This window comes from Triticum aestivum, chromosome 2B, assembly GCF_018294505.1.
Source record: "Triticum aestivum cultivar Chinese Spring chromosome 2B, IWGSC CS RefSeq v2.1, whole genome shotgun sequence".
NCBI lineage: Eukaryota > Viridiplantae > Streptophyta > Magnoliopsida > Poales > Poaceae > Triticum > Triticum aestivum.
The window spans coordinates 620,855,882-620,882,630 of NC_057798.1; positions in this window are offsets into that span (position 1 = coordinate 620,855,882).

Consider the following 26,749-nt stretch of genomic DNA (forward strand, 5'->3'; position numbering starts at 1 on the left):
TGATTTGTACTCCTTCGGTTTTTCTCTTTATCGTGCAACTGTTCACTTACCACATATGAGCTTTCTTGTATGTCGACAGGCGCCGCAACCGTAGCACCGGAGCCGCTTCAGTGACAGCGACAGCCGGCCAAACTCAACCGCAATATGAGCACCATCGACGATCCTTAGCTATCAAGTATGACAACGATACCCATACGCCGCCGAGAATCAGGTACTATTATCCAACGGCCTACGCCTATGTTCACTTTCCTAGCATAAGCACCGCACCTTTGAATTTCTTCAGGGCATCATTCAGTTTTTCATGAGACGCGTTATTCTGCTTGCACCTGTAGGGCCATACTTCTGGCAGTGAACATGTTACATGTGCTAAATTACATACCAGTGCACATATAGTTAATATGCTTTAGTTTTGTCCTAAGTACTACTGTACTTCCTAGATACCACTGCCTACTATTTTACTTCTTGAATGCTATATTTATGATAATGGTGTTGTTCTGATGCCACTGTACTTCATACGGTGGGTGCCAAACGTGTTTTGCTGCCCACGTTTAGCTTCAATCAAATATGTTTTGCTGCCCACGTTTGGCACACACCGTGTCTGAATGGGCTCAGAGGCCGTCGTGTCACGTCTGATTGAAGTTACTAGTCTACCCCTATCGACAGCAGTGTAAATCCGGTCTATAAGGATGTCAAGTGTCAGGGGTAGACAGTAATTTCCATCTCGCAAACACTTGCTTCGGGCAGCCCACAAATTATAGTGAGTGTTTAGCTGCTTCGTTCAAAACTTGGGAGAATTAGCATTCACGTTTGCCCTGGGCCCTGGCAAACTAAATTCAAATCCAATTTGTATTCGATTACAAATATCCACAGATAATTCTATGTTTTGTTATTTATTTCTTCAAGACCACAACAAAGATTTATTCCACCTTTATATATGATTATGATTTAGAAATGCCGTGATCTTCGAATTCAGTAGGTTGGATACACTCTGAGTCAAATAGTTATTTCATCCAATACAATATGCTCACACGAAAAACAGTTCACCTTATGTCAATCATACAAGTACTGAGGATTACCTCGCCTTAAAAAATCGGATCATTACAACACATGGACAACATAGGGGGTCTTGCAACATAATGCATTCAGAGACACAACACAACATGCAAGTACAATAATCTAATGACAATTTCAACTGGTATCTAAAGAAGAACCGGGATTACCTTGGGCTTCAGATAGCAGAAACAGCAGGACCTCCTCCGTCTTCAAATGCAACATTCTTACTTCCTCCAATTCTTGGGTTGCTTGCATAATGCATGCCGCTAATTCCGTAATTTCCAGCCTCAAGATAAAGATTACCTCATTCATGGCAGCCACACCATCTCTTTCTGCCTCTAGTAGAGCCTCAAACACTATAATATCTATGCTCAGACTGCTCTCTAGTGGTGTTGCCTCTGAACTGCTACCATCTGGTAACATGGATGGCGCACTGCTTCCACAAATAGATTCTGGGGTTGTACATTGTGTCCTAGTGTGAACGGCATCCTGAAAGGTTTCCGCTAGACATAAGTAAGAGATAGTTATCATATGATCCAGGCATTAAGCTTACATGGTAAATGATGGACGAATTATTGCCGAGCATGGCAAACTATATTTAAATGGTTCGAAGCAGTATCAGCCGAAAAGAAATTAAAATGGTAAGATGAAACTAGGGATGTAAGTGGCAAATAAACGACATCCGCCAGTCCCATCTAGTTAGTTTTTGCTACCTCCCTAGTTCATTTTCCTCAAAAAAAACAAAAACTCTTTTGAACTATCATACCACTAGTGGACTTTAATCAGGATTAAATGGGACCCAGTTGACATCCCTAGTTGAAAGAGAGTGTACCACCGCTATATTTAAGTTGCCAAGGCATCTAAGCAGTTGAAATAATCTGAGAAAGCACTTAATAGTGTGGCCTCATATAAACTACGAAGATAGTCTTGTGATAGAGTTGAGAGGAAAAGTTAAGGACTCAAATGAAATAGGCATGCATTTATTTACGATATTACAACAGGCACTGCTGACATATTGGCCAACTCAGGTATAGCGTAACAACAAACAAGCATTCAAATCAAGCAACACAACAAAGCAGACAACTGAACTATTTGTAATTCGGTAGGATTACAGGTTGAGGGCACAAGCCAAGAAAGCAGCCCACTCGCATTATATTTCACATGTACTAAAACACACTCGCTTACCATATGTTGTTGTGAAGCCTCGCTGCTGTTGCAATGTTCTTTGAAGATATCGTCAGCATCCCGTGGTTGCAAATCTAGTTGTTGTAGTTTATTCTGCACCCTCTATTTAGGTAAAATTATTTTTAATCGCATGCACTGGTCCGAATTGATCATGAATGGTTCATCTAAACTAATGAAAGAAGGGTGTGTGCATACATGACAATATATCTGCTTCCCTCTATTTTTATGCTTGTTCGAGGCGCCAGCCCCAAAAGAACAAATATTTTGCTTGATGGGCTTGGCAGCTCCATAATTAATAGAAGCATCAAATTAGTCATGCAACTTGGGAAGATCAAGAACACACAAACAAGTAATGAACAGAGGCTCGGAGCAGTGATGTAATAGCTAGCATCAGAAAATGTAGGGTAAAACAAACAAAAAGCAGCGGAACCACATGCTAGTTTACTGATGTGTAATTAAGCATAGAGAACATTAAGCAGTCTGATGGAACCAACAGGTGGCATCAGAACAACACCATTATCATAAATATAGCATTCAAGAAGTAAAATAGTAGGCAGTAATATCTAGGAAGTACAATAGTACTTAGGACAAAACTAAAGCATATTAACTATATGTGCACTAGTATGTAATTTAGCACATGTAACATGTTCACTGCCAGAAGTATGGCCCTACAGGTGCAAGCAGAATAACGCGTCTCATGAAAAACTGAATGATGCCCTGAAGAAATTCACAGGTGCGGTGCTTATGCTAGGAAAGTGAACGTAGGCGTCGGCCGTTGGATAATGGTACCTGATTCTCGGCGGCGTATGGGTATCGTTGTCATACTTGATAGCTAAGGATCGTCGATGGTGCTCATGTTGCGGTTGAGTTTGGGCCGGCTGTCGCTGTCACTGAAGCGGGTCCGGTGCTACGGTTGCGGCGCCTGTCGACATACAAGAAAGGTCATCTGTGGTAAGTGAACAGTTGCACGATAAAGAGAAAAACCGAAGGAGTACAAATCAAAATAACCCGATGAGGCTGCGGCGTCGGTAAAGCAGGGCCGGTGGAGTTGAATATGGCGTCTGTGGAGCGGGTCCGGTGCAGTGGACGAAGGCTTCGGCGGGCGCATTGTACAGTGCTTTCGGTGAGGCGGATCTGTTACGGCGAACGAGGGCTTGTATGAAGGGCCAGCGAAGGGGCGGACGAGGGAGTAAGTGAAGGGCCTACACTGTGGTGGACGAGGGTGCCGGTTAAGCAGATCCGGTGCGGTGGACCATGATGGCGGTCAAGGAGATCTAGAGCGGTGGACAAGCCAGTCGTTGAAGCGGCTCCGGTGAAGTGGTGAGTTGGCAGTTGGGGGTTCCAAGGTGCAAAAGGTAGATCTGGCGGGGTGTGAGGTCCACCGCTGCGGCGGAGGACTAGATTCGGCGGCTTGCCATGGTTGGGGGGGTCGGGGAGGGGAAGTGGAGGGGCTCTGGGGAAGAATGTTGGGGGCAAAGAGGGGAAAACAATGGAGTTACCAAAGCAACCCTTTTCCATTCATGTGGCAGGGGTAAAACAGGAATATCGTAGGGCTAAACTTTCGGGCGCGTGATATTTTGATGTGAGCCGAAAGTTTGAAAGCTTTTGGCGCCTAAAATTATAAGTATTCTGCTCTCGTACGGCCGACTATGATATCATGGCCGACAATTTGTTTGTTTTGCATGCAAAAAAATGTGCAAGTTTTGAAAATCAATGTCTCCAACTCGAAACTTAGGTTGTCCATTCAATTCAAATATGGATCATTGAGCTACTACAAGCAAATACCATCATACGGTCCAATTCAAATGAAATTCCAAATGTGTTTACCCTAAATATAATGACAAAAGCAAAAATGTGTATGTGTATGAATAAAGTGGATGATTATAAAGTTTGAACATGCACGTATGTGTATATCTCTAGGTTGGATATATGAATTTGAAATCACGAAATCCCGGCTTAAAAAATGTACCTCCATTTAAATGAATTACAAAAGCTAATGATGGAGTCGAATTCCAAAATTCCAATCTTAGGTTTGTAATTCTGGTACATCAAGGTATACCATGCATGTTCAAAAGTATTGTTATCTCATAGTCCAAACTGTGAAACAAATTGATCAACCATGAGTGCACAATATCTCAATTACGCTAAAGTCCCTCAAATATAGACACCTCACTCTTTATCTGAAGCCAACCCCCCCCCCCCACGCCCCACCACACACACACACACACACAGAGAGAGAAGTCGTTCTCTCCCCCAAACACCAACACACAAGCACATTAACACCCCTCTCTCTTGTAAAGTTCGGGCCCCAATATACGTCTCTATCACTTTGTCTCTCGGGCATGCACACATCTCTTCCCTCACTCTCTAGGTCTCCCGCTATATCTCTTACCCAAGCACACGCACTATGTAGAGTGTATATTTCCCATACACACAAAACGTCTATCTCCATAGTTATGTGGTTCTCGCGCACTCACCTCACACACCACCCCCACTGCAAACAAGCACAGTTTGTCTCCTTGTGCACCACTCTCCTCTTTCTATCTCTCCCACATGCGGACCCGCCCCAGCTCCTTCCCTGTATACATATATGTCGTGAATCTTTCCATAGCTCCCTAATGTATCATCGTTCTTGATTTGGCACATTGTTCTCTACAACATCTATTCTAGATCTCTCATGAAGTCCCTATCACACACATGATGACTCGCTTCCCTCGCGTCTCCGTACATAGGCCAATTTCGGACAACATCAACATTGTCTCCCTATCTATACGCCATTTATGGACACAAACGACCCCTCTCGCCCCCTCTCTTCCTCTCTCTCTCTCTCCATCGCTAGCTCCCTCTCTCTCTCTCGCTCGCTCGCTCTCACACCCCTATCCCACACACATGTCACACCATTCCCCCTTCCCTTATACTAGGTTTACATCACCAGTGGTCTCTTTACTCCACATACACACACTCCCTCTCACACACAAACGCGTGCACAAACACACACAGACACCCATTTATCTGGATCCTCATCTCTCCCCATGTCTGCATGTGTATCTCACACACTCACTCACTCTCTAATTATGTATATGTGTCTCCATGATACACAACACAAAGCCCCATGTACATGTCTCTCTCTATCCTCCACACACATAGACACAAAGAATCTGTTATCATTGCCTCAGTCTCTAACATATCACACATGCACACTGTCTCTCTCTCTCTCTCGCAAAAATGCTCAACAAGGGTTTCCCCGTGAATAACTAAAAATCTATTCATCAACAGTCGTGGCAGTATGGCGAACACGAGATGTGAAAAAGAATAAATCTACACGTGCTTAGACCACCTAGTATGAATACTAGGACTAGAGCAAGCCAAAAAGCGCGCCGCCGTCACCCCCTCCTTATCGGCGACGGGAAAATCTTTGTTTTACACAGTCAAGAAGTCATTGTGCTAAGGCCCCACATGCCGAGGCGTTGAATAGAATGTAGATGCTAGTTTATGGAAGCAAGTATCGATAATATGTTTGTATCTCCATACTTATATTTCTTCTCTTATAAAAAACCGAGTTGGTGATGATGGTATGTGTGCCATCTTGCAATATAGACCATCCGATCTATATCTGACGGATGCAAATTAAACTAAAAGATACCCGCACCCCTCTCCACATTTGCAGACAAGGCCTTCCCTCGTTCATCCTTATCTCCAACAAACCTCATTGTTGAGCAATTAAGAAAGGAAGCCTCTGGAACAAACTGGCCCGGTGGCCGCTGCCGGCGTCGTCAATCCCCATGCCTCCGCTCCGTCCGACCACCAATCACCACCACACCCCACTCCTCTTCACCTTATCTCATATTTCTCGAGATATCATAAGTTTTTATACATGGGATTACTCCCGCAAGGGTCAATCACAACAAGTGTTTTATAAAAAACACATCTTGATGTTTCGTGCAATGCACGGATCTTGCTAGTACTCCTACACAATACTAAGTTGGTGATGATGGTGTGTCTGCCATCCGTCGTTTCTGACCATTAGATCTACATCTAACGACTGTGAGGTAAGTTGTTGCATTTTCTCACCAACATCCCACTTATCTACCAATTTGCAGAAAACCCATAATTAGTATCTTAAAACCAACCACATCCCACCCTGACCTCACCAAAACAGCCCAAGGAATATATTGTAATTAAAACATAATATATCTCTAGTGACATATGTATATCAAAATTAGAGTGTTTTGTATTAAGTTTGTGAATAAGTATTATTCTAATTATGATTCCTTGCAATGCACATGAACATTGCTAGTATTTCCAACCATGCATTTTTTTCCTAGTATTCCATAGTTTCGAGTTTTCCATCAAGATATTAGTCACTCATGGTTGATATTTACTTTCAATAATGTACACATATGAACTATGTAACTAGCCTTGCTTATTGGCTTCCAAAGCTTAACTTTCACTCCTACTTACAATATGTAGAGTATTTAACAAAAAACTACCACTTTCAACCAGCCCTAGGAAGAATCTATTGTACAAAAAATAGCAAAAACATACCCAAAATTTCTTAATCCACGCCAAAAACTATTACATAGTACTCCTACCGATTAGGTTCGTTTAAACCCATTTATGACATGGTTGGCCCACATGTCCATGCTGACGAGGCAGCTTAAACCAACACATTTTGTTTGACCGTACGAGGGACCCACATCTGACCTTCTATCTTGTTATTCCCCCTCAAATCATTATTTTTCCTGAACATTACTTCAAACAGTACTGATGCATGTTCATCGGTGGCGCTGGTGATGAGCGAGTTGGTCGCCGCTTCGCCAGACGTGCCGGACGCCGCGCTGGCCTCTGCACGGGTTGGCAGGCTGGCCCGAGCATGACTCATGAGCGAGCAAGCCGCCGCACTGGCCTTTGCTTGAGCCAGATGGCTGGCCTTAGCGCGGCGCATGCAAGCAAGCCGCCGCGCTGCCGTGCCAATCTAGCTAGCAAACCTTGCAGACAAGCAGCTGGATGGAGCTATCTTGGCTAGCTAGCGGCCGCGAGCGCCGGACGGAGCTGGCATCCGGGCTGCCGCAACATGGGCTCCGCACCGCCGGCGGTTTTGACCTCGCCTTCTGCCGGCAGAGGTAGCTGCGTCCCATGGCCGAGGATGACTAGGTGGACGGGCCGGAGGTAGGAGGTCACTCGGGGATTTTTGTGCAGACTGACATGTAGGTCCCACAAGTCATAACGCCCGGTCGAATAGAAGGCGTTGACTTAATGGGAGACATGGGCCCTGTCAGAGGTTCGAGTTAGATTCTAACCCTGAACTAACTCTAACCAAAGTGGTGTTTGGATGGCAGGGTTAGATTGACAACAAATGTATCCAAATAGGGCCATGGGTTAAAAATGCCTATAACGGCACTTTGTAGAGTAGTCGTTTCTTGGTAGGGCTGGTTGGTAAGAGCATGTACAATGGTTGATAAGGTAGTCTTATCTTAAGTCTACCACGTATGCAAGTGGTAGTAGTTTCTAGGCATTTTAGTGGTTTCTTGCATTATTAGGGGTTTCTTGTAAGGAACAATGTACGTACTACTAGCGACAAAAGGCGATTCTAGGTTGCGTTGTACTCCAACGAGTACTACTAGTGGTCGCGGGAGTGTATACCTCGATTTGTGGGTGCGATCCCGGCCGAACGCATGGCGGCCTTTTAAAAAAATAGTACTACTACACTTCGTTGTGAGACAATATTTTACATCGGTAGTTTGAGGTTTGAAGTCAAACGGACGTGCGGCCCCACAATCTGGGTGCACTGGATAGCCTAGCCACGTGAACGGCTTTTCCTTCCCAGCATCTCATGGCTCGCGTGCTCGCCCTAGCCGCACCTTGCTTGCAGCTTCCTCATCACTCAACAGCTAGTAGCATATTTAAACTAGCGCCTCCCAATTAAGCCCGAGGAGCCGGAAAAGCCTGGCGTGGCATTGGGAACTGTGCAATATGGCTCTATACGTAAAGTGCTCTATTACTACAGTCCTCTCTAGCTTGTGGCGTTGCACGCATGGACTTCACTCCATTATCGGCTCTACTATAAAAGAAATTCCTCTTGACGTGTTTTTTTGAAACGGAGGCAAAAGCTTTGCTTCATCTCATTCATAAAGAAGGAACTACTAACAAAGTTCGATGAGATCCATTACACCTCCACAAATGGAAGCGAAAAGCCTAGTCTCGCTGTATCAAATAACTCAAATGGTCTGCCCCCGCAGTAACCATCACTGATAAACAGGCTGCTAGTGTGTGTGTGAGAGGAACGGCTGAGTAGGCCAGCTACATGAGAGGAGCGGCTGAATAAAGCACCGAGAGTACCCACTAGGCCACTACGCAAGTGTACTTTCCCTGTATTGATAGTACATCGATGGTTCTAGAGAACAGTAGTACCCTCCACTTCCAACTGTAGCTCATTGGCCTTAAGATTCAAGAGTTCAAAACTGGTGCACTATACTAGACTAGACTAGAAGTACAGTACATCGCACTACTAGTTGAGAAAAAGTAGTACTAGTACTGCTACAGTATGAGTACGTACTCCTCCGTCACGTAATGTAAGACATTTATTGACACTAGTTGGCGTGTACAAAAAATGGCAAAAACATACCCAAAATTTCTTAATCCATGCCAAAAACTACTACCTAGTGCCAAAAATTTCTTACTAGTGCTATTATTTACAGTATAATGCAATCCCATAACATTCCATAATGCTAGTACTAGTAGTAAATAATAGCCCCACCCCTTCGCTGAGGAACGATCTACAGTTGGAAGGGACAAGACCCTGCAGTTACTACGCTCTTATCTCCTCCTCGCCAGTTCCCCTTCCCCCCAAGAGAAGGCAGTTCGTCGCTGCTCCCATGGATTCGCCAGGCAGTTCTCCTCCTCGTTGGGGGCGGGAGACCTTGGATGACGATCCTCTGGGAGAAATCGCACACCGCTCCGACGTCCTCACCGCCGCAAGACTCGGTGCTTCTTGCACCAACTTTTTCAAGATGCTACTTAAACAGGCTTGGGAAAAGGCCACGCTTGTTGGTCTTCCATGCGTCTTCAAGGAGAAGGTTCTTCTATGGGACAATTCTTTGAACAGTCCACCACTCCCTGGCCATGGTTGCACGTTGACTCCGCTAGAGTTGCCGACGTTGAGAGGTAGTCGGATTTTGTCCGATGAGAAGGTCAGTAATGGAGTTTGATCATGTAGTACTTAGTTATTCCATTTCCATCCCGTAATTTCTTCGCTGCCCACCATCTTATATATAGGTCTGGGTCGGTGCCAACGAAGATTGGCTTGCATACCTCCGGCCGGATACCACCATCATTTTGCACAACATCCACAGCAGTGTGGCCATTCAGGTAGACCCCTTCTCCACCATTGGGATCAGCCTTCCGGACTGGCTGAGCTTGAATACGTATGATGATGCCTACATGAGATTGAATAAGATAGAAATTGCGGACCCGCCGATAAAGCGACGCAGCTACGATGATTACTATCTCATCGCGGTGTTCGACATAAGGATTGCCATCAATGCAAGAGGCAGTAACGGCAGAGGCTGGCGCATGTTGGCGGTCGCAGATTTGTACCCCTACACGTTCGAAGACGCCGTGCGCCATCTAGGCCGCATCTTCGCGGTGACAAGCCAGGGGACTTGTTTCATCTGGTTGCCATCCTACGGTACGGGAGATTACAAATGGAATGCACAAACCATCATTTGCATCCCTAACGGTACTCCATTATTTGGAGGGACCAGTCATCCCCCGATCAAAATAAGATCGCCGATCCTAGATGTGCATTTGCATCCGCGGTTCGGTCTAACCTGGAACCTTGTAGCTAACTTTGGCATATTGGGATCAACTATCTTAGCAGTCGTTACCCATGGTACCACTGATGTGCAACATGGTCACATAATCTACCACGATCAGACCGTCACCATCTACCCAAGTATTCCATTTTTTAACCCTCTCACCTTCTCTTTCATTGTTGTACTAGTAGTATACTTAGTACTACGTAGTACTAGTAGGAGTACTTTTTACCTTGTAGGACGCGTATAGCTAGCTAGGCCCTTGTAGACTTGAACCCACTAGCTGCCACCATTTTTATTTTTCCATGTCTTACTATCTCATCCATGTAGCCAAGACTGGCTATATATAATAAGCCGGTTATTTTACTTCCTCTATACCGGAGTAGTACTATTTGCTGCACAGTATTACTGACCGCCATATTTGAGCACAACATTATTATGCATCGACCTTGACTATGTATGTCACCATGTGTCCAGATCTGGGATGCCGCATGTACCAGATGAACGGCGCCAAGTTCGGCCCTCGTGATGCTACGTGGGTGCCGAGGAACACTATTGGAGAGTACTCGCTTTTCATCGGGGAAATCTACCCCATTGTGAAGCGGATGCCACCTTCCGTGCACGACACAGAAGGCCTGCCGTTCATGAAGCATGGTTGTCTCTTCAGTGCGCACCACCGGATGAACGACATGTTGGGACGCGCTATCCTTGATTTATGATGCTTCAGCTTGGATGAGTCTCCATCGTGTGGAACCGGACTAGAAAGCTGTGACAATGATTCCCGTTGCCCACCACTATGGATCGTGCCATCCATGAAGAACACCTGGGACTAGAACCTGGAGGAGGACATGTAGCCCATCTATAACATGTAAGTGGAGTACGGTAATTGTGAACGGTAGCGCTGTGAATATATGTAGACTAGTCATGCACAAATTTATCACATGAATTGGAGATGAACTTGTGTGGCATACTGGCATTTGTCCTTTAGAATTTATTACTAGTAAATGTGTTATGTGTACATGCAAGTTGTGAGGTTGTTGCATGGGCTCCAACACGCTCTTTGAGAAAAAAGGTGGCACAACTTTGGATATACGTGACATGGCGGCATCATATAGTAGCGTCGTTCGCTATAGTTGTAGTAAACTCCTACTAGGACAACAACTCCTATAAAACCTTGCGCTTGGCTCTTTGCCTCTTCGAGAGGTTCAATAGTTCGTACTCGTGTGAACCTTGCACTTGGCTCTTCGCCTCTTCGGAAGGTCCAACAATGATGATACTACAGTACAATATGCTTTTGGCAATCTGACACCGATTGAACTACTGCATGTCCACCGCGAGGGTGAGGGAGAGGGAGAGGGAGAGGGCGCTGTAGTCAAAACCCTCTCCTCGTCCTGCGAACCACCGCGCGCGTGGGCGAGGGAGAGGCATAGTAAGCAAGCTTCTCCTCGTTCAGCGAGTTGACGGGACACATCAAAGCAGTACTAGTACTAGTAGTCCATACTGCGTCCTTTCCGATTAATATGGCTTAATTTGAAACAAGAAAAATACACTGGTGGTCAACGTATGTAACAATACGCTCTTTACGTCACTATATATAGTTTTGCGGTGATTATATGATCACTAGCTCATCGTAGAGCACCGTATTGCACCCTACTGACCGGCCACATAGTCGACGTGGCACTTTGTTGACTGGTTAAATTGTCACCTGGTTTCTGGGTCCCACCTGTCAGTTGGCAGAGCAAAGAAATCAGTTAAACAAAACTTTACGCAGGCGCGACACGAGTCCAACCCTTGCGTGCGAACCGCCCTGGCTGTGTATGTGAGTGCATGCACGTGTACTCCCTCGGTCTTCCAACAAAGAGTGTACATCGGCTGTAAAACAAAGAGTGTAGTACATGATGTACATATAGACTTCTAATGCATTTAGCCTTTAATCTAAATCGATATTGATTGACTAATGCACCAACTTGTGCTGTAGGTATAGGCTACATGTCTATCCTTAATTACAGCATGCAACGGCCTTCATTTAACCTTCTTCTCTCAATGGTCGCATGCACACATAAGTCTGCTACTTTGGGGCGTTAATTATGCCCTGGTCAATGTGTAAATCTGTAAATGTACAGTCTTTCACGGATGTAAGGAGTAGGTTGAGCACTTGAGCGTGAGCGTGTGTGTTGCGTCGTGTGCTATGTGCCACATGGGTGCGTGAGTGTTGCGTGCTTCCATGTGTACGTGTGAGTGTTGCATGTTGCATGCATGCATGGGGATTACTCCGTCCCATTGACATGTTCATATTTCAAGCTTCCTTTGTTCCCTCCATATGGTGATACTCCCTCTCTTCCCAAATATGGAGTATTTGTCTTTCTACAGATTTCAACAAGTGACTAGGTACGGAGCAAAATGAGTGAAGTGAGCGTAGAGGCATAGGGATACTGTAGAAAGGAAGTCCTCGCGATCCATTATTCCCCATCTTGGCCAGAGAGAACTATTCAACTAGTCTCCACAGTGAAGTGGCAATACACGCTGCAGCAGATGGGACACGTAATTAATAAGCTGAACTAGCATGTTGGTGTTACTAAATCAGCCTTACCTAGTACTGCCATCATGTTTGCCAGTAGAGCACGCTTTCACGGCGAGCTCATGTGCCGGCTCAAGAATTTAGGATGATTCCAATTACTTGGTCATTTGCAGTCTGGGGGCTCAGCATGGTTGGGACTTTTAAAAGGCCCAAGGATAAAAAGACCCACCTTTTGGTGGCAGTTAACAAATTCACAAAATGGGTCGAAGCAGAGCCGGTCAGTAAGTGTGACGCGGCAACGACGGTTCAGTTCATCAAAAAGGTGATTTTCCCGCTTTGGTTTTCCCCACAACATCATAAATGATAATGGCACTAATCTGTCCAAAGGTGCTATGAAAGAGTTTTGCCAACATGAGCATATTCGACTTGATGTGTCATCAGTAGCTCACCCCCAGTCCAACGGTCAAGCTGAAAGAGCCAATCAAGAAATTTTGAGAGGTATCAAGCCCTGGCTTATGGTTCCTTTGCAACGGACACTGGGTTGTTGGGTGGAGGAGTTACCTTTAGTACAATGGAGTATTAATACTACCCCTAACAGATCTATGGGTTACACGCCTTTCTGTGTTCTCCTACTCCCTCAAAAACAATGCTGACAAAAACCAGGGAGAGATAGCCTCGTTTTGTATCTCTTCTTTTCTGTTAGTTTGTAAGACTTGGTGATTTCTATTAATGGAAATCGGAGAGGAAACTCTCTTTTATAAAAAAACACACATTTCTTCATGGTTTACGGAGCAAATGTGGTTCTTCCTAGTGACATACGTCATGACTCACCCCGCGTGGCAGCTTATGTTGAAACTGATAATGAACAAGCACGTCAGGATGCACTGGACCTGTTAGATGAGGAGGGTGACCTTGCGGTGGCTCGCTCCGTGATTTACCAACAAGATATGCGTCGTTACCACAGCTGCCGGATTAAGTCCAGAACTTCTCAAGAAGGTGATTTGGTGCTCCGGCTCATCCAGGATCAAACTGACATGCACAAGTTATCCCAACCTTGGGAAGGGCCCTTTGTGGTAAGCAAGAACTTGAACAATGGGTCATACTACCTTATCGATATTCGAGAGCACAAAGACTCTCGTAAGTCGGAGGAGGAGATCCGCCGGCCATGGAATATTGCTCATCTTCGGCCTTACTACACTTGAACTGCCAGCTCTTATGATGTACATATTTTGACGATGTATATATTATGATGATTATAATAAAGCAGGGCCTCTGTCATTTTCATCTTCAATAATGAGTCTTCTTCATCATAATTCCATGATCATTGGGGGCTTGATCGTATTTGAATCATAGCTATTAACCCCTTTGGTCCGGCTTCCTGATCGTATTCGAATCATAGCCGTTAAACATTTTGATCAATTAGGGGCTTGATCGTATTCGAATCATAGCTATTAACCCTTTTTGGTCTAGCCTATTGATCGTATTCGAATCAGAGTAGTTAAACATTTAGATCATCGGGGGCTTGATCGTATTCGAATCATAGCTATTAACCCATTTGGTCTGGCTTCGTGATCCTATTTGAATCATAGCCTATAAACACTTTGATCACTTGGGGGCTTGGTCGTATTCAATCACATCCATTAACCCTTTTGGCTCGGCTTACTAATTGTATTTGAATCATAGCCGTTAAATACTTTGGTCACTGGGGGCTTCCTGATCATATTTGTATCATAGCTATCGGTACCCCCTTGATCGGCGCAATGCCATAAACCACTTGGGGGCTTCTTGATCGTCTTCGAATCATAGCCATTAACCCTTTTGGCACGGCTTCCTGCTCGTATTCGAATCATAGCCTCGTTTTCTCTCTCTTTTCGGTTTGATTTTTTGAACAGCTTTGTCGGGTTTTCTTTTCTTGATGCTCTCTTGCTCATATCTGAAGCATACATACGGTCTCTATTAACCTGGCCTGGCTTTGGACGATAAGTCGCCAGTATATGACAATGTTAAATACATGGAAGTATTGGCTTCTAAAGTTTGGGTTATTACCCTTACTGCACAAGTATCACAAGCCGGCAGTATAATTCAATATCATAGGTATGATATTGTTATTATAATTATGTCTAAGTTCTGGTTAAAACCAGCCCTCTCTATGACTATTTTAAACATCAGTGGTTATATATGAGATATTATGACCCGCCCTGCGGTGAACCGCCAAGGGCTCTTGTGATCTACTTGTGTGCAGGATACATCAAATTTTTCATCTGCACCAATTAATATCATGACAAGTATAAAAGGATATTGTCAAGTGGCGGCTTCACAGCATTGAGCACAATATAAACATGCACGACGGCACGACAGAGCAAAGTCATTGCTACCCCTCCAAATAGTCAAAATGATTAACTGTTTTTTAGAAGATCACAAATATGAACCGCCCATCGGATCAATCTTCTTGACTCTAATAGCCTGACGCTTCCGGATCATCCCTCTCCACTTCTTCGTCCTGTTCTACTTCATGGAAGGTTGGTGATGACCAGTCAATGCCATTTAAGGCTTGGAATTCAGCCTCATCATCAATAAGCTCGGACGGGTCAACTTCAGGAGCAAAAGTGTGCTTGCAGATTGGGGGAATTAGGTCCTTCACTTTGTAAGACGGCGTCGGCATCTTTTGATTTTCTAAGTCATAAGCCGGTTGATATTTGGTGAGGTCTGTCTCACTGGCAGTCAGACTAGCCAGGGGACGTATGTTCTTCACGCAGGCGGCAAATTCTTCCTGGTCAAAAGGGGTGTCGTCCTCTTTAAAGCTTGGATATTCGATAGATATATCAGCCGGGTCTAGCTCCGGTAGCCATGCTTTGGCCGGGCTTAAAGCCGTCACAGCTCCGGCTCTTGCAGATGATCGCTTCATCTCACTAAACCTTTCAGGCAGAATGGAAAGCTTCCTCAACACGTCAACCAAGAGAGTGGGGGCTTGGTTAGATGGAGAAATTGTGGCCAACGCACGCTGAGCCCTAGTATAAAGTTGCTCCACTAGCATGTAAACTGCCTTCAGCATCACAAGCATGTCTTGGTTGAGATTGGTGCTCCTGGGGCCTGCATAATAATCATGGATGGGTTAAAGGCGGTTCATATAATCAAGGAGGATATTCAAATTTGAAAATCATAAGGTGACTTACCAAAGATAGCCGAAACCATCTGAGACACATGGCATTTTATACAAGAAAGTTCAGTTGTCACCTCCTCAATAGCCGCCTTCGCCTTTTTAGCTCATTGGGTCAAGGCTATCTTCTCTTCAGCCCAGGCGCTTTTCTCAACTTCAAAGCCCGTCTTCAGTTTTTCTGCTTCAGTCACGCTGAATTCAAACTTTGAGTTCGCCTTCCGGGTCTCAGTTTCTTGCAGCTCCAGGCGACAATTCAAGTTAGACAACTCTGATTGAAGTTTAGCATTGGTGGTATTTACATACACCGGTTCAAAATCATAATTCAAATTTAGCTAACAACATGAAGTCCCAAGCCTTTTGCAAGCAACAATACTTGGCACTTGGGGGCTAATATCTACTGAAAAAGTTATTCATGCAACGGTTTATGTGAATAAGTCCCAAGCACTTTGCGAGCAAGAGTACTTGGCACTTGGGGACTAATGCATATGACAAATGGCCACAGCCGGCTCACGAGAACTACACAAGTAAGCCGGCCCTTGGGGGCTACAGATTCAGCATTTATCATTATAGATTTATCTTAAACAGGATAGTTTAAGCCGGATTTGAAGGATCCTTTCAAAGGTTGTTATTTATGCTCATGGTAATCAAGTCTACAACATATTCAAGTTCATAATAAACAATAGACTTTGGGGCTGGCATGATCTGCATAACTTACTAATGAAGGAGCTCATACCTCAAATTTTTGGTGCATTTGTTTCACCATGTGAACTTCAAGTTCACGGCTGTTATGTACTTGACTGAGAAATCCAGAGAATATTTCACCAATGCTCAGTTGAGAGTAATGGGAAACATCAAGTCTCACTTTGCGCTAGTCGAGGTGTTCTTCCTTGGCGGAATGCTTGGCCAGGACAGTCGGTCTTCCCGGCTCTCTAAAGCCAGTATTGGTGATCACTACATCATCATCTTGTGTGTGAGCCGTCTTAATAGGGCTTGAGGCTTCAGGATTTAAAGGGTCATTGTTGACTTGATCGATAGGCAGGTCAGGAGTTACTGGTGGAATGTAAAGAACCAACTTAGACGGTTGAGGAACAGAGGCCTCAGGCGCTGCAGTTTGTTGCTTCGGTTCACTGACTTTCGGATCTTCGACCGGCTGATTCACCCTTGCCTTCTTGCTGGGCTTGGCTTTTCCACTACATAATGTTGGAAATATGCCCTAGAGGCAATAATAAATTGATTATTATATTTTTCTTGTTTGTGATAATTGTCTGTTATTCATGCTATAATTGTGTTATCCGGAAATCGTAATACATGTGTGAATACATAGACCACAACATGTCCCTAGTGAGCCTATAGTTGACTAGCTCGTTGATCAACTGATAGTCATGGTTTCCTGACTATGGACATTGGATGTCGTTGATAATGGGATCACATCATTAGGAGAATGATGTGATGGACAAGACCCAATCCTAAGCATAGCACAAGATCGTGTAGTTTGTTTGCTAGAGCTTTTCCAATGTCAAGTATCATTTCCTTAGACCATGAGATCGTGTAACTCCCGTATACCGTAGGAGTGATTTGGGTGTACCAAACGTCACAACGTAACTGGGTGACTATAAAGGTATACTACGGGTATCCCCGAAAGTATCTGTTGGGTTGACACGGATCGAGGCTGGGATTTGTCACTCCGTATGACGGAGAGGTATCTCTGGGCCCACTCGATAATGCATCATCATAATGAGCTCAATGTGACCAAGTGTTTGGTCATGGTATCATGCATTACGGTACGAGTAAAGTGACTTGCCGGTAACGAGATTGAACGAGGTATTGGGATACCGATGATCGAATCTCGGGCAAGTAACGTACCGATTGACAAAGGGAATTGTATACGGGATTACTTGAATCCTCGACATCGTGGTTCATTCGATGAGATCATCGTGGAACATGTGGGAGCCAACATGGGTATCCAGATCCCGCTGTTGGTTATTGGCCGGAGAACTGTCTCGGTCATGTCTGCATGATTCCCGAACCCGTAGGGTCTACACACTTAAGGTTCGGTGACGCTAGGGCTGTAGAGATATTAGTATGCAATAACCCGAAAGTTGTTCGGAGTCTCGGATGAGATCCCGGACGTCACGAGGAGTTCCCGAATGGTCCGGAGGTGAAGAATTGTATATAGGAAGTCCAGTTTCGGCCACCGGGAAAGTTTCGGGGTTCACCGGTATTGTACCGGGACCACCGGAAGGGTCCCGAGGGTCCATCGGGTGGGGCCACCTATCCCGGAGGGCCACATGGGCTGAAGTGGGAAGGGAACCAGCCCCATGTGGGCTGTTGTGCCCCCCTTGGGCCTCCCCTGCACCTAGGGTTGGAAACCCGAGGGGTGGGGGCGCCCCACTTGACTTGGGGGGCAAGTCCCCCCCTAGGCCACCGCCCCCCTTGAGATGGGATCTCTAGGGGGGCGGAGCATCCCCTAGGCCCCCTATATAAAGAGGAGGGGAGGGAGGGCAGCTGCACCCTAGTCCATGGCGCCTCCCTCTCCCCCCGTACCACCTCTCCCTCTCGCTGAGCTTGGCGAAGCCCTGCCGAGATCGCCGCTACTTCCACCAGCACGCCGTCGTGCTGCTGGATCTCGATCAACCTCTCCTTTCCCCTTGCTGGATCAAGAAGGAGGAGACGTCTTCCCCAACCGTACGTGTGTTGAACGCGGAGGTGCTGTCCGTTCAGCACTAGGATCTTCGATGATTTGGATCACGACGAGTACAACTCCCTCAACCCCATTCTCTTGAACGCTTCCGCTCGCGGTCTACAAGGGTATGTAGATGCACTCCTCTATCTCGTTGCTAGATGACTACATAGATTGATCTTGGTGAAGCGTAGAAATTTTTTATTTTCTGCAACATTCCCCAATAGTGGCATCATGAGCTAGGTCTATGCGTAGTTTCTTTGCACGAGTAGAACGCAAATTTGTTGTGGGCGTAGATGTTGTCAATTTTCTTGCCACTACTAGTCTTATCTTGTTTCGTCGGCATCTGGGATGAAGTGGCCCGGACCGACCTTACACGTACGCTTACGTGAGACAGGTTCCACCGACTGACATGCACTAGTTGCATAAGGTGGCTAGCGGGTGTCTGTCTTTCCCACTTTAGTCGGATCGGATTCGATGAAAAGGGTCCTTATGAAGGGTAAATAGAAATTGGTATATCACGTTGTGGCTTTTACGTAGGTAAGAAACCTTCTTGCTAGAACCCTATTGCAGCCACGTAAAAACATGCAACAACAATTAGAGGACGTCTAACTTGTTTTTGCAGCATATGCCTTGTGATGTGATATGGCCAAAAGGTTGTGATGAATGATATATATGTGATGTATGAGATCATGTTCTTGTAATAGGAATCACGACTTGTATGTTGATGAGTATGACAACCGACAGGAGCCATAGGAGTTGTCTTAATTATTGTATGACCTGCGTGTCAATGAATAAATGCCATGTAATTACTTTACCTTATTGCTCAACCGTTAGCCATAGTAGTAGAAGTAATAGTTGGCGAACAACTTCATGGAGACACGATGATGGAGATCATGGTGTCATGCCGGTGACGAAGATGATCATGGCGCCCCGAAGATGGAGATCAAAGGAGCAATATGATATTGGCCATATCATGTCACTATTTGATTGCATGTGATGTTTATCATGTTTTTGCATCTTATTTGCTTAGACGACGGTAGTAAATAAGATGATCCCTCATAATAATTTCAAGAAAGTGTTCCCCCTAACTGTGCGCCATTGCGAAAGTTCGTTGTTTCGAAGCACCACGTGATGATCGGGTGTGATAGATTCCAACATCCACATACAACGGGTGTAAGACAGATTTACACATGCAAAACACTTAGGTTAACTTGACAAGCCTAGCATGTACAGACATGGCCTCGGAACACGAGAGACCAAAAGGTCGAACATGAGTTGTATAGAAGATACGATCAACAGGGAGATGTTCACCGATGATGACTTGTCCGTCTCACGTGATGATCAGATACGGCCTAGTTGACTCGGATCATGCATCACTTAGATGACTAGAGGGATGTCTAATCTGAGTGGGAGTTCATTAAATAATTTGATTAGATGAACTTAATTATCATGAACTTAGTCTAAAAACCATTGCAAAATGTCTTGTAGATCAAATGGCCAATGCTCATGTCAACCTCAACTTCAACGCGTTCCTAGAGAAAACCAAGCTGAAAGATGATGGCAGCAATTATACGGACTGGGTCCGGAACCTGAGGATCATCCTCATATCTGCCAAGAAAGCATATGTCCTAGAAGCACCGCTAGGTGAAGCACCCATCCCAGAGAACCAAGACGTTATGAACGCTTGGCAGTCTCGTGTTGATGATTACTCCCTCGTTCAGTGCGGCATGCTTTACAGCTTAGAACTGGGGCTCCAAAAGCGTTTTGAGCAACACGGAGCATATGAGATGTTCGAAGAGCTGAAAATGGTTTTCCAAGCTCATGCCCGGGTCGAGAGATATGAAGTCTCCGACAAGTTCTATAGTTGTAAGATGGAGGAAAATAGTTCTGTCAGTGAGCACATACTCAAAATGTCTGGATTACACAACCGCTTGTCCTAGCTAGACATTAACCTCCCGGACGAGGCGGTCATTGACAGAATCCTTCAGTCGCTTCCACCTAGCTACAAGAGCTTTGTGATGAACTACAATATGCAGGGGATGGTGAAAACTATTCCTGAAGTATTTTCAATGCTGAAAATCAGCGGAGGTGGAAATCAAAAAGGAGCATCAAGTGTTGATGGTAAATAAAACCACTAGTTTCAAGAAAGGCAAGGGTAAGAAGAACTTCAAGAAGGACGGCAAGGGAGTTGCCATGCCCGGTAAGCCAGTTGCTGGGAAGAAGCCAAAGAATGGACCCAAGCCTAAGACTAAGTGCTTTTATTGCAAAGGGAAGGGTCACTGGAAGCGGAACTGCCCCAAATACTTAGTAGTTAAGAAGGCCGGCAACACTAAAGGTATATGTGATATACATGTAATTGATGTGTACCTTACCAGTACTCGTAGTAGCTCCTGGGTATTTGATACCGGTGCGGTTGCTCATATTTGTAACTCAAAGCAGGAGCTGCGGAATAAGCAGAGACTGGCGAAGGACGAGGTGACGAGGCGCGTCGGAAATGGTTCCAAAGTTGATGTGATCGCCGTCGGCACACTACCTCTACATTTACCTACCGAATTAGTTTTAAACCTCAACAATTGTTATTTAGTGCCAGCTTTGAGCATGAACATTGTATCTGGATCTCGTTTAATACGAGATGGCTACTCATTTAAATCCGAGAATAATGGTTGTTCTATTTATATGAGAAATATGTTTTATGGTCATGCCCCGCTGGTCAATGGTTTATTCTTAATGAATCTCAAACGTAATGTTACCCATATTCATAGTGTGAATACCAAAAGATGTAAGATTGATAATGATAGTCCCACATATCTGTGGCACTGCCGCCTTGGTCACATCAGCGTCAAACGCATGAAGAAGCTCCATACAGATGGACTTTTGGAGTCTCTTGATTTCGAATCATTTGACACGTGCGAACCATGCCTCATGGGTAAAATGACCAAGACTCCGTTCTCCAGAACAATGGAGCGAGCAACCAACTTATTGGAAATTATACATACTGATGTGTGCGGTCCAATGAGCGTTGAGGCTCGCGGTGGCTATCGTTATGTTCTCACTCTCACTGATGACTTAAGTAGATATGGGTATGTCTACTTGATGAAACACAAGTCTGAGACCTTTGAAAAGTTCAAGGAATTTCAGAATGAGGTAGAGAATCAACGTGACCGAAAAATAAAGTTCTTACGATCAGATTGTGGAGGAGAATATTTAAGTCACGAATTTCGTACACACTTAAGGAAATGTGGAATTGTTTCACAACTCACGCCGCCTGGAACACCTCAGCGTAATGGTATGTCTGAACGTCGTAATCGCACTTTATTGGATATGGTGCGGTTTATGATGTCTCTTACTGATTTACCGCTATCATTTTTGGGGATACGCTTTAGAGACAGCTACATTCACTTTAAATAGGGCACCATCTAAATCCATTGAGATGACACCGTATGAATTATGGTTTGGAAAGAAACCTAAGTTGTTGTTTTTAAAAGTTTGGGGATGCGATGCTTATGTCAAGAAACTTCAACCTGAAAAGCTCGAACCCAAGTCGGAAAAATGCATCTTCATAGGATACCCTAAGGAAACCATTGGGTATACCTTCTACCTTAGATCTGAAGGCAAGATCTTTGTTGCCAAGAACGGATCCTTTCTGGAGAAAGAGTTTCTCTCGAAAGAAGTAAGTGGGAGGAAAGTAGAACTCGATGAAGTACTACCTCTTGAACCGGAAAGTAGTGCAGCTCAGGAAGATGTTCCTGTGGTGCCTACACCAACTGGAGAGGAAATTAATGATGATGATCAAGGTACTTTGGATCAAGTTTCTACTGAACTTCGTAGGTCCACAAGGACACGTTCCACACCAGAATGGTATGGCAACCCTATCCTGGAAATCATGTTGTTAGACAACGGTGAACCTTCGAACTATGAAGAAGCAATGGCGGGCCCAGATTCCAACAAATGGCTTGAGGCCATGCAATCCGAGATAGGATCCATGTATGAAAAAAAAGTATGGACTTTGACAGACTTGCCCGATGATCGGCGAGCGATAGAAAATAAATGGATCTTTAAGAAGAAGATGGACGCGGATGGTAATGTTACCATCTATAAAGCTCGACTTGTCGCTAAGGGTTATCGGCAAGTTCAAGAGGTTGACTATGACGAGACTTTCTCTCCCGTAGCGAAGCTGAAGTCCGTCCGAATCATGTTAGCAATTGCCGCATACTATGATTATGAGATATGGCAAATGGACGTAAAACGGCATTCCTTAACGGCTATCTTAAGGAAGAACTGTATATGATGCAGCTGGAAGGTTTTGTCGATCCTGAGAACGCTAACAAGGTATGCAAACTCCAGCGATCCATTTATGGGCCGGTGCAAGCATCTCGAAGTTGGAACATTCGCTTTGATGAGATGATCAAAGCGTTTGGGTTTATGCAGACTTATGGAGAAGCCTGCGTTTACAAGAAAGTGAGTGGGAGCTCTGTAGCATTTCTCATATTATATGTAGATGACATACTTTTGATGGTAAATGATATAGAACTATTTCACAACATTAAGGCCTACTTGAATAAGTGGTTTTCGATGAAGGACCTTAGAGAAGCTGCTTACATATTAGGCATCAAGATCTATAGGGATAGATCGAGACGCCTCATAGGTCTTTCACAAAGCACATACCTTGATAAGATATTGAAGAAGTTCAATATGGATCAGTCCAAGAAGGGGTTCTTGCCTGTGTTGAAAGATGTGAAATTGAGCTCGGCTCAATGCCCGACCACGGCAGAAGATAGAGAAAAGATGAGTGTCATCCCCTATGCCTCGGCTATAGGGTCTATTATGTATGCCATGCTGTGTACCAGACCTGATGTAAACCTTGCCGTAAGTTTGGTAGGAAGGTACCAAAGTAATCCTGGCATGGAACACTGGACAGCGGTCAAGAATATCCTGAAGTACCTGAAAAGGACTAAGGACATGTTTCTCGTTTATGGAGGTGACGAAGAGCTCATCGTAAAGGGTTACGTCAACGCTAGCTTCGACACAGATCTGGATGACTCTAAGTCACAAACCGGATACGTGTATATTTTGAATGGTGGGGCAGTAAGCTGGTGCAGTTGCAAGCAAAGCATCGTGGCGGGATCTACATGTGAAGCGGAGTACATGGCAGTCTCGGAGGCAGCGCATGAAGCAATCTGGATGAAGGAGTTCATCACCGACCTAGGAGTCATACCCAATGCGTTGGGGCCGATCACTCTCTTTTGTGACAACACTGGAGCTATTGCCCTTGCCAAGGAGCCCAGGTTTCACAAGAAGACCAGGCACATCAAGCGTTGCTTCAACTCCATCCGTGAAAATGTTCAAGATGGAGACATAAATATTTGCAAGGTACATACGGATCTGAATGTCGCAGATCCGTTGACTAAACCTCTTCCGCAAGCAAAACATGATCAACACCAAAACTCTATGCGTGTTCAATTTATCACAATGTAACTAGATTATTGACTCTAGTGCAAGTGGGAGACGGTTGGAAATATGCCCTAGAGGCAATAATAAAATGATTATTATACCTTGTTGGTGATAAATGTCTATTATTCATGCTATAATTGTGTTATCCGAAAATCGTAATACATGTGTGAATACATAGACCACAACATGTCCCTAGTGAGCCTCTAGTTGACTAGCTCGTTGATCAACTAATAGTCATGGTTTCCTGACTATGGATATTGGATGTCGTTGATAACGGGATCACATCATTAGGAGAATGATGTGATGGACAAGACCCAATCCTAAGCATAGCACAAGATCGTGTAGTTCGTTTGCTAGAGCTTTTCCAATGTCAAGTATCATTTCCTTAGACCATGAGATCATGTAACTCCCGGATACCGTAGGAGTGCTTTGGGTGTACCAAACGTCACAACGTTGCTGGGTGACTATAAAGGTATACTACGGGTATCCCCGAAAGTATCTGTTGGGTTGACACGGATCGAGACTGGGATTTGTCACTCCGTATGACGGAGAGGTATCTCTGGGCCCACTCGGTAATGCATCATCATAATGAGCTCAATGTGACCAAGTGTTTGGTCACGGGATCATGCATTACAGTACAAGTAAAGTGACTTGCCAGTAACGAGATTGGACGAGGTATTGGGATACCGACGATCGAATCTCGGGCAAGTAACGTACCGATTGACAAAGGGAATTGTATACGGGATTACATGAATCCTCGACATCGTGGTTCATTCGATGAGATCATCATGGAACATGTGGGAGCCAACATGGGTATCATGATCCCGCTGTTGGTTATTGGCCGGAGAACTGTCTCGGTCATGTCTGCATGATTCCCGAACCCGTAGGGTCTACACACTTAAGGTTCGGTGACGCTAGGGTTGTCGAGATATTAGTATGCGGTAACCCGAAAGTTGTTCGGAGTCCTGGATGAGATCCCGGACGTCACGAGGAGTTCCGGAATGGTCCGGAGGTGAAGAATTGTATATAGGAAGTCCAGTTTCGGCCACCGGGAAAGTTTCGGGGTTCACCGGTATTGTACCGGGACCACCGGCAGGGTCCCGGGGATCCACCGGGTGGGGCCACCTATCCCGGAGGGCCACATGGGCTGAAGTGGGAAGGGAACCAGCCCCAGGTGGGCTGGTGCGCCCCCCTTGGGCCTCCCCTGCGCCTAGGGTTGGAAACTCTAGGGGTGGGGGGCGCCCGACTTGACTTGGGGGGCAAGTCCCCCCCTAGGCCGCCGCCCTCCCTTGAGATGGGATCTCTAGGGGGCGGCGCACCCCCTAGGCCCCCTATATAAAGAGGGGGGAGGGAGGGCAGCCGCACCCTAGTCCATGGCGCCTACCTCTCCCCCCGTACCACCTCTCCCTCTTGCTGAGCTTCGCGAAGCCCTGCCGAGATAGCCGCTACTTCCACCACCACGCTGTCGTGCTGTTGGATCTCCATCAACCTCTCCTTTCCCCTTGCTGGATCAAGAAGGAGGAGACGTCTTCCCCAACCGTACGTGTGTTGAACGCGGAGGTGCTGTCCGTTCAGCACTAGGATCTTCGGTGATTTGGATCACGACGAGTACGACTCCCTCAACCCCGTTCTCTTGAACGCTTCCGCTTGCGATCTACAAGGGTATGTAGATGCACTCCTCTCTCTCGTTGCTAGATGACTCCATAGATTGATCTTGGTGAAGCATAGAAATTTTTTATTTTCTGCAACGTTCCCCAACACATAAGTCATGAGAGGTTAGTATAAATATCAAGGAGCATAAGGAGAAAATAAGTAATTTTATTACCTGGGAGCACTCTTGAAAGCCGGCAAATGAGATTGAGATGAGTCACAGGAAGAGGAACGAGACGTTTCCTGATAATTTGAGTCGGAAGAGTTGAGTGGTTGGCGGATGAGACCCGCCAAAGGATAAAAAAAAGTTTAAGTTGGGGGTGACCTCATGTCGACGCTTCTTCAGAGTGTTCGGTAAGCCGGAGGACAATTCTTCATCCCTGCTAGTCCGAGTTCGACGCCGACTCTCGTGTTGTTGTTGCTTCAAAAGAAAGTGAGGATCCAGATGAGCTAAGGGGTGTGAAAAGCTTACTTTCCGGGTTACTCTTTGAATTTTCTGTCTTGGCAAGGGCTCGGAGTCGGAGGAAATGATAGTTACCTCTTCTTCGATTGCTTGACTGATCCCCGTGTCATCCTGATGATAATCAATGTCAATAAGATGGTTGAAAAAGGAGCCAAGAGAGTCAAGGGCTACCTCCGACTCAGAGCTGTCGTCCAGTTCAAGCATCTACGAAGCACTGGGTTTCTTTCCCTTCTTCTTAGTGGTTCTCTTGGCAGCTTTCTTGGCCTTCCTGGCCCTTTTGGCAGCTTCATGATCATATTCCTTTTTCCAAAAGTCGTCATGAGCTTGTCAAAGTTGTCAAAATTGAGTTAAAGCAAAACATTAATGATGAAGGTAAAATAAGTAATTTGGCGGCTTACTTCGGGTGCCGGGTTAGATTTACAAAAAGGGCTTAGGCCCACCTTGTTGTAGTCTATTGGCCTCTCATGCAGAAGAGACTTCGTCATCTCGTTGATGGCATCGTCAGTTAAGTCCCCGGAGCTGCGCAGTGGAGCTTTTTTGGCACCAGTGTATGTGCACATTAAGTTGGAGCGACGACTTAAGGGAATGACCCGCCATGAAACCCAGCATCGAACTAAGTCAATGCCAGTCAAGCCGTTTCCCAACAGAGCCCTAACCTTGGTAGTGGTAGGGGCGAGTCCTTTGCGTTCAACAGCTGTCAGCTTGTCAGGGAGAGGATGATTTGATTGAAGACGCAGGGCATGAAAGCCGGGCAGCCGGTTCTCGTCAGCTGGAG